This window comes from Montipora foliosa, chromosome 8 (assembly GCF_036669935.1).
Source record: "Montipora foliosa isolate CH-2021 chromosome 8, ASM3666993v2, whole genome shotgun sequence".
Lineage (NCBI taxonomy): Eukaryota > Metazoa > Cnidaria > Anthozoa > Scleractinia > Acroporidae > Montipora > Montipora foliosa.
This window is the reverse complement of record NC_090876.1, coordinates 30,642,977-30,653,612: the sequence shown is the minus strand read 5'-3', so window position 1 is coordinate 30,653,612 and position 10,636 is coordinate 30,642,977.

Below are 10,636 nucleotides of genomic sequence, written 5' to 3'. Positions count from 1 at the left end.
AGTTCTAAAGTATCCATGGGGAGGTTCCTTGGCTCTATTGACTGGCATGCCCTTTTCAGTGCCTTATACACCTGTGAAGACATGTGGAACTTATTCTGCAAGACCATTCACACAGGCTTACACATTCTTATGCCGTTCAAAAGGACAAAAATTTGCAGTGCCGACGCCCCATGGATGACACAAAAGCTAAAGTCGTTGATACTTAAAAGACAAAAGGCTTTTAACAGTAGAGGTAGTGAGTCATCGTCCTTTAAGCACTACCGGAACCTTGACAATAGGGTAAGAAAAAAATGCAGAGCAGAATATTATCAATCAAAAAGTCAGAACCTCAAGGAAGAACAACCTAAGCAATGGTGGGCGGAGGTTAAACGTCTTAGTGGGATGAAAGTCCAAACCAACGACCTAGTCAACCATATCGATATCGAAGACTTTTCCGAACTATCATCCAAAGACCAAACAAACCTGATAAATACTGCCTTTTTAAAACCTCTTAACCAATACAAACTAGCAAGTCCACTATCTTACCGCAATCTAGAAGAGTTGTCTGAAATACCCACTGAGAGCGTGGAGCGTGTCCAAAAGGCACTGAATGGCCTAAATAAGCACAAAGCTTGTGGTCGCGATGAGATAACAAACTGGTTATTGAAGGATTTTTCTGATATTCTTGCTCAGCCAATTGCCTCCATCATCAACGCATCTTACAAAGAACAGTAACCCCCGAAGATGTGGAAGACAGCCAATGTGACACCACTTCCAGAAACCAGGCTAGTGCAAGACCTCATCAAACAACTTAGACCAACATCACTCACACCCTGCCTGTCAAAGTTGGCCGAAGAATTTATAGTAACAGACTATATTAGACCGGTGATCATCGAAGTGATTGACCCCAACCAGTATGGAGTGATCCCAAGCTCATCAACAACTATGGCCTTGATCAGTATGTTGCATAATTGGATCTTAGGTACGGATGGAAACGGCGCAACTGTAAGATCTATATTGTTTGACTACCGAAAGGCATTTGATTATATAGACCACAAAATACTCGTTCAGAAACTTTGTAGTCTGGCCATTCCAACCAGTGTAATCAATTGGGTCATAAATTTCCTGAGTGATAGACTGCAACGTGTCAAATTAGCAAATGACTGATATTCAGACTGGGGTTCCGTCCCATCAGGTGTACCTCAGGGCACCAAATTAGGTCCCTGGCTCTTTGCATTAATGATAAACGATTTGACGCATGGTGCTCCGTCCTACTGGAAATTCGTAGATGATACGACTGCTTCTGAAATCGTACTTAAGGGTGGTGTAAGTGAAGCACAAGGTATAGTTAATGAAGTTACTACTTGGTCCAATAAGAACAGAGTCCAGTTACATCCTGATAAGTGTAAGGAGCTAAGAATAACCTTTTCCAAGCAGCCACTAACTTTTGATCCACTTATCATAAATGGAAATGAGATTGAAGTAGTACAATCAGCGAAATTACTTGGCGTTACCATAAGTAACGATTTGACATGGAACAAACATGTTGATAATGTAATCAAGAAAGTTAACAAACGAATCTACTTCCTAATTCAGTTAAAGAGAGCTAAGATGCCTCCAAAAGATCTTTCTCTTTTTTATATGACTTGCATTAGATCAGTAATGGACTATGGGGTTGTGAGTTATTTTAGTTCTTTACCTAAGTACCTTAAGTACGAATTTACACGAGTTGAAAAGAGAGCCATTTCAATTATATTGCCCGGATATGATTATATAGCAGGATTGGATAAGTAAGGACTGTCAACTGTAGAACTACACCACCAACAATTGTGTGAACGATTTTTCCAATCAATAGAGACAAACAAGAGCCATAAATTAAGGCAATTACTACCTATGGAAAATATCACTAAATATAATCTTAGGAATAAGCATAAATATAAAGCTCCGGTAACTCGCACCAACTGGGCAAAGAATTCGTTCATCCTGTCCATGTGTGGATGATATAGTATCCATCAACATGGCCAGTGGGGACGTCTTCTTTGTCTCGCTTGGTGTTAGTGAACATTTGGGATACCTTATGTTTTCTTTTTTAATTGTTTTTTTAATTGTATTTATTGTAATAATAAATAGTTTTATATATATATTTTAAAGAGAAATTATGTAATTCAGCCTATCGGCTGCAAATAATTTTTAATAAACTACTACTACTACTACTACTACTTCTACTACTACTACTACATAGCACACGCATTGCTGCAATCATTTCAGTTTCTATTTCATGAATTAATATTGAAATACTTCACGACAGAACAGGAGCAGGAGCCTGATAATGCAGTCGACAAATTTGCCATGAAGGTGGTAAAAAAACAACGAAATAGTTGGCCATTTACCTCGCGAGTACTCGCAAATTTTGTGGTACTTTATTGCACGTGGCGAAAAGATATGCGTGGAAGTTACTGGCCGCAGACGTCACTGCACTACAGCTGTGCGGAGGAATGTAGATTCCTTGTACGTTGGTGTTTAGTTGTTCGAGTAAAGCGAAAATTAATTGCTTGAAAGAACTCTTGGAGAGGAAGACTCGCTGATAAACACTCGAAGACACAAACGGCTCCTTTGGGAGCCACCACTAAATGAAAAAGTCAATGAACTACAGCAACATGCTCTCAGTTTCTTTATGTTTATTTCTTGACATCTTAAGAATTTGTATGAATATTAATTAGGTTTTTGAGAACTCCAAACACAGATGTATCCATGGATAAGCTGCACCCTTGATTTTTGGCTTCAATTTTGTGAAAAAAAGTGCGGCTTATACATGAACGTTTACGGTATACAAAAATGACTGCAATTTAGTCGAATGCTCTTTGGACAGCCATGGCAGCTTTAACTTAGGTAGATAACTGAGCAATATTTATGCCTGCCTTGAACAAAATAGTCGATTAATGGTTTTTGATTTTTTTCTGTCACGAAATCGTCGAAAACTATTATCTTTTGTGCACTATTATCAATATCATTGACAGGTATTATTGTATCATTGCTTGTTTTAATGATATCATAACCAACTTGATCACTAACATCTTGAAACAAATTGATTAAATCTTAGTACTTTTGTTGTTCGAGATGTTTAGCATATAAATCTACTTGATCAAAGTATAAAAGAGGCTTTGTGAGCATATGATAAAGAAGATTTGTATTTCCACCCCCAGATGGAGAAGCAAGAAGCATCCTGAATATATCTTTTGGCATATATTCATACAATTGTTAAAAATCGGTTTTTTCAATTCTGATTGTAATTAGGTATTTCCATTTATATAAATTACGTTATATTAAGTTAAATGAAGATAACTTAAGATAAGTATTTTTATGTAAGCAAATTATATACATGGACGATTTAATGAAATTTCTGATGCTAAAATAAAAGCTGGGAAGATGATTAACCAAATACAGGATGAAATTAAACAGTTCAACACACTAAATACGATATGCAAATTGGTTTAAAAGAGACTGCTAAACCAATAATTAAAGCACAAGAAGAAACAAAGAAAACGATTGATGAAAAACAGGATCAATTACTTGAACAACTTGACAAGAATCAAAAAGCTCTTGCATCCAATTTGGAAGATATTGGAATGTTACAATATGTGTATGATAAACAAGAAAAAACAAGCAAATTACCAATTGATTATAAACCAAATCGAGGATTTACAACCAATGAATTAAATTTGATAACTGATCATGGTTTTTCTGCACCTTCTGAAATATGGAATAGATACGTTGATAACAAATTGGATATTGATGATTACGATGAAGAAATTGAATTAAAGTTGCAAGAATTAGGCCGTAAGAAAGGGTATCTTTCAAGAACAAAAGCACAAAAGACGAAAATTTTTGATGAAATAAACAAATTGACGGATGAAATTAAATTAATACAAAAAGTATAGAAAAAGAATACAATCTTTTACAGAGGCAAAAAAGACAATTGGTCAAGGATTAAAATACACTCAACCAAAAACAAATGCTTCTAAAATTCAACAAAATGGTCAATGTGGTGGTTTGATGATCAATTTGCCAAAATTATTTGGTCAATTACGACTTGTTGCATCAAAAAAAGGTAAAAAAGTATTGGATCAACAAGCTGATTTTGACACAATAGATTTGTTAACAAAAAGGTATAACAGCACAAAAAATTATAGTTCTCTTTCAAGAATGTTGTTTGATCAATTAAATAAACTTAGTGAGACTCAGTACATAGATCAAGTAAAAAACATAGCAAAATTGGTTCAGGTGTTGTTTATTACGATTGGTTTTGATTGCATTATTGCAGGCAATACTGGTGTTCAAAGTGAATTCAGTGAAATAGCTCATACATTGAATAAGCTAGGAGCAATTAATAACGAACAATTGTCAGAGCTTTTGAAAGAATATGTAATTTAATATTATAATATGAACAATATAACTTTACTTATTTCATCAATTAATACAGAAAAATTTGGTAAAAATAAACCAGAAGACTTTATTGTTAAATTTACTCCTCCCATTAATTTAAGTGAAGAAAAAAATGTGGTATAGCACTTGATAGGCTTTCAATGACATTTAGTTGGCATAATGTTAATAGTACTTATGGTAATAATCAAATAAAATATTGAAATGATAATGGCTCAACATGGGAAACTATTTCATTTGTTGATTGAATGTATAGTTATGATGATCTTAATGATTATATTCAATCAGCTATTTCTCAAAATGGTGATGATAAAGAAGGAATTAATTTAATATTTGTACTTTCAAAATATAGAGTTATTGTAGAATTTATAAAAAACTGGCAACTTGATTTAAGAAATTCTAAATTTAGTGATCTTATTGGTTTTGATGAAAAAATAATAAGACGTACTGAATACAGTGTTAGATTACCAAATATAACTAATAGTATTGATGCATTAGAAATTGGTTAAGGCTTGATTTCTGATAGTTATACTGATGGAAAAAGATCGAATACATTAGCTTTGATTCCTACTGATCATTTAACAAGAAGCTATTCTTTTAATTTTGAGCCGAAAAGAGCAGTTTTTTCACCAACAAATACAAAAATAATCAACGAAGTTAATATTACAATAAAAGATAAAATTGGAAGACCTGTAGTTTTAAACAATATTGATTGGTTCATGACATTAATTTTACGTGAAGAACAGTATATAAATCATTAATATATGTGAACAAAAACGAAATTAAAATGAGATATGACCCAGAATCAGGTCGTTACATTAAAAAAACATATCTATGGTGAAGGAATATTTAGCAACTTAGCAAGCAAAATATTTAACAAAACAACGAAAGAATTAGCTTCAAAAACAAGTATAAAGCTAGCTGAAAAATCTTTAACAAAAAGATCTGAAAAAGTTGGTGATTTTGCTGGTCAATGGGCTGGAGATAAAATTGTTGGTATTTTAAAAGGCAAAAACAAGCAAAATACACCAGTTGAGCCAAAGAAAAAAGTGACTTTTTCAATGGAAGACAGCATTATACCAATAGAGGTTAGAGCCTGAAATTCAATCAATTCCAACCAATTGGAAAAACAACTAACAGATTTTGAAAAAGCAGAAATGGTGAATCGTTTATTACCTGGAGGTAGATTTATGAGAAAAAGGAAAAACAAAAATTATGTAAAGTATTGATATAAAATGTTTAGAAATCCAAAATAGGTTGAACAAATTGAAGATATTTTTCATGAATTAGACACGCCACTAGTAACAGCAAACCCAGCTAATAATGCTAGTCAAAAAAGCAAAACCATCGGTTTTTTGTTGTTAATAATACAAATTCAGCATCTCCATCAGATTGGTATAATGCAAGAATAGCAATGAGCTTTAAAGTACAAAAAATGAATGGTACTGATATTGCTATTGCTGATCATAGACCGGTTTTCAATTGTGTCGAAAGTAATTAGCAAATTGCTTTGGTTTATAATTACTTCACTTAGTGATTGGTTCAAAGTTCTCGCGCCACTTTTTCAACCAAGCAGAAGTGAAACCAAAACTAATTGTGGCTCGCGCGTGCACATTTTCCCGCGCTTTGTGTCGGCTACGTGTAATTACTTCGAGTTTTGATTTGTTTACTGGATTGTCTCCCGTCCTTTTTGATTGGCCAACGTAATTAATTTGGCTTTGGTTTAATGGTATTGTAAATGGTATTCACTCATTAATAAAAGACATTTCAGTAAAAGTTGGTGATAAAAAAAGTACATGATTGCAATGATGTAAATCATAGTGTAACTATCAAACATTTGCTTGAATACAGTCATAGCTATGCTGAAACAACAGCTCCAAACGAATTTTGTTATTTAGACACATCGAGAGAACCTGAAGAAAGGCCTGCTCAAGCAGCTTATAATAAAGGTTTTCATCAAAGAGAAATATCAAATAACTTTCTTAATTTACCATTATATAATTTATATTTCCAATTAATTAATGTTTTACATTTGTAAAAATTATCGTAATTCAGCCCTCGGGCTGCAAGGGTAATTTAATAAAACTATCTATCTATCTAAGGAACTTTTAGGAAGTAACGATTGACAATAAAACAATTTGCCTTCAGCAAAAAGGGTTTTGGGAGATTTTTGTTACGTTTAGTCAGAGTTCAATTTTGCTATCGTTCTTTCGGTTGTACAAATAAGATCGCAAAATCGAAAGTGACATCGATTTTAGCGGCTGCCTGTGATCAAGTTACCTTGTGTGTTTAAAACTGACAACTCGCGAGACAAGGGATGCATCTGTGACAAAATGTCGGCAAGACACCGGGTTTTTGTTAGTTTGCTTTGTTTTGTCTTTCAAGTGTCATAAAGTTCAACAAGATATATATGCGCGATTGTAACACAAAGATCACAATCGTTGATGCTAGTCTAAGTGTTAGCTGAAGTTAAGCTCCACCGAATGAGGTAAGTACTTGGATGGGGGACCGCTGTGAAGTTCCTGTGACGGCGATAACTAATTCGATTTTTTTAAAACTTGATTTCATTTTTTTTTTGCTACGGCTGAAACAAACGGCTGAACAAACTGGTTCCCAAGAAATATTGGAGTATTCGTTCTATGCAAAATATCTAGAAATAACGTAGAAAATTCTCCTTACCTTTAAAGCTTGCCTTTCTCAAAGAAAAAGCATCTTTCCACTTTATTGAATACTGTGTCAATCATGGCAGGCGGAAAGATTCCACAGCAAATTTCTGCTTTCAATTATTTAATGGTAGTGCATCACACGCTCCCAGATAATTGCGAAGATTGGGTAAAGGCCATGAGTACTTATCGCTGCAGGGAAGTTTGGAGATATTGAAGAGTATAAAAGTAAATTCACCCAATCGGAGCTTAATTCAATATCCGTGGGGTATGCACATTTGTGACTACAAAAAAAAAAAGACACAAGACCAGTTTTAAGACGTGGTATGCCCTCGGCATTCCTCGTAATTTCCAATTTTAATCGACAACGTCAACAACTATAACTGAAAAAATGCACGAACAGTAATCTCTTTCACAACATTTTCCGTTTGACTCATAGCAGAGCTCAGGCGCTCGAAGTGTGCCAGCGGAGCACCATGGGTAAGATTTTTTGGGAAATCTATCGATCGCTTCTTGCACAATCCCATAATACACCTCTGTTACCCCTCAAAACGTTTCCATAACCATTGTTTGCAATTTCTCCTGGGACATGAAAATGTCCCAAGAGAAGTGCAATGCCGATGCAGATTTTTGGTGGGGTAAAAGAGGTGTGTTATGGGATTTGTGCAAGTAGTGGTTATGATGTCACGTACGTCCGCCTGTACAGACTGTCTGAGTGGAGGTGGAGAGGCAGGACAGCCTCTGGGGACGGGAGTGTTCGGGCAACTTTCCTTCGCGGGAAATTGTGTGGCAGTTTTCCATTGGCAAGCCACGTTTTTCTGGAGGGAAATAATATTCGTTACGAGCAATGAAGCACGAGAGAAGAGGCAACGAAATTTGAGAAATTTAAGCAAAGAAATCAGAAGATAAAATTTCAATGAAAATCAACGTAAAGCTTAAAGAAACAGAGCAAAACACTTATTTACAACTGTTAGCTTTCGGGTAATGTTTACATTCTTCATATATGCTTCGCTGCCTCACATATTAATTTTTGCTAAACTACCTAAAAAAAAAACGAAGAAGGCCTGAAAACGTTCGCAATTCCGTGTTGACAGAGATTCTGACATATTTCTAGGCTTTTTTTGTGAAATGGATGTCCAGTTGTGAGCTGCTTTGTTTGACTGTAAAATTGCAGTCAATTAGTAAAGATTTTTGCTATTGTTCTGAACTGAGGAGAGAGGGAGTAAAGACTGTCAGTCAAACGGAAAATGTGCATGTAATTTCAGTTCTCTTTCGATATGCTCCACATTATGGGATAATTATGCGTACTTCCTTGGTAACTTAAAGGTCAGCGGCCAAACTTCAAAGCCATTCAAATGCAAATCAACGGAGACGTATTTAACCCCAGGAGAGTATCTGACAATCAATTCTTCCTTTCATGCTAGAACAGGTCGGTGAGTCACTTAATTTTTAGTTCGACATTTTTCCACATAATCTTGCTTGATTACTCTTTTTTTTTTCCTGTTCTTCAGGGCCGTATGAGTATTTGATAACAGAGACGACACAACAGAAGGGCAGGCCACTATAATCTCAGCAACAATGAGTAAAGACGTGGCGTTGAATTCAATACTGCTCAAACCAAGCGTTCATATTACCAACCAGGGGTCAGTTAACCGGACAAGCAACGTTGAAGAAACTGTACAAGCAGATGAGTCTAAGTATGAAGATGTGGAATTTGACATTGATACTCTCAAAGACCAGCTGGGCATTCGTGAAATCTTGGAATCTTTGTCTACCTTATCTCAAAAGGTTTCGGGTCAACAAGAAACCCGTCTGTTGGCTCCAGAATCTGGAACTTCAACTCGCTTGCCACACTCGGGCTTTGATCCTACAGCTACGATTTTAGTGGAGGGAGGCCCTGCCGCTCCAAGCATCGGTTCTCAAACCCTGGAATCCAGAGAGCCACTTTTACTGTCGATATTCGCGACTGAAAAAAAAAAATTGGTCTGAAGGTTGTTGACATTGTAACTGAACGCATAAATGATTCGTGTTCAAAAAAGCCTTTGGATACTAAATTGAAGGAATTGCAAGACAAATGTAAAAACTCCAGAAAACTGCAAGGTTTTGTGTGTCCCTAAGGTAAATGTAGAGCTCTGGCATGATTTGCCACGTGCAACCAAGACTAGAGATCTTGGTTTGCAAGAGGTTCAGAAAAATATAATTAAGTCTGCGCAACCAATGTTGCTGTTGTTCGACACGGTTGTTAAAGCAAAGGCGGAGAAGAAAGCAATTCAGCCCATGGAAATTTTACCGATGTTAACTGATGCTGCTCAGCACTAATGAAGGGCGGACGTGTTATTTCCATCTGCGTTTTTCTGCTCTTTCTACTACCACTTCGGTGTTCATTTCTCAATGGAGAATACCTAAAGCCACTCGTAACAGTTTGGTGCCTCTGTTGGAGTTATTTCGAGTTTGGATTCAAGCAATTCGGAGATAAAAAGTCGGCTTTACTTTGCTCTACATTGCTGACTGTAACAAATCTGTGTTGCTTTCCTCATCCTGAGAACAATGTCCATGGAATTGCTGTTGATCACCCATTGTCTTGCTGGTACTGGAATGACACCATCACAACTTCTCATCATAGCTATGATTGTTTGGTGGATACGCCAGCTAAATATCCTATAGGATCAGACGCTACAGATGTCCTTGTGCATATTATTCTAATACCTCGGCATCATTCCATCCATTGCTCATTGGTGATCTGGTATTTAAATTGAATCCTGGACCCAATGGAATCCCGGTGATTGTTTCAACACGCAGTAATTATAACCGTGAAACTCGACCGTCATCTTTGTCACGGAATATTAGCAATTTAATCAGTGTTCGTCATTTATCTGCCTTGACTCTGATTGTTGCACACCAACATTTGTCTTCGTGCTTGCTAAACGCTCATTCAGTTACAAATAAGACTGCTTACCTTTTAGGTTATATATGCGACTGCAAGGCTGACCTTGTTGCGATCACTGAGACTTGGCTGACTACTGACGATGCTGCTGTGCAAGCTGAATTGTGCCCGGTCGGGTACAAAATTTCTGACAGCCCACGTACTGGTCGTCGTGGTGGCAGAGTGGGCTTGACATACAGCGATTCGCTATCTGTCAGATGGATTGACGCTGGTGGGAAAGAATCCTTTGAATACTCTGAATGGACCATCTCATCACCTTCACTTAATCTTCGGCTTGTCCTTCTTTATCGTCCACCTTATTCAGCTGATCACAGAGTCTCAACATATGATTTCTTCATGGAGTTCTCTACCTACCATACTTCTCTCCAAAGAGCATCTAGTGATAGCTGGTGACTAAAAATATCCACGTCGATGTCCCCCACGATCCTGACTCAGCCAAACTACTTGATCTTTTAAAGTCCGTCGGTCTCCAGCAACAAATCACTGAGCCTATGCATACTCAGGGTCATACACTCTATCTCATTATCACCCGTTCGAGTGATAACATCTTAAATGGGGTCCCTGTAATTGATTGCTTTATTTCTGACCACGCATCTGTTTATTGTAGACT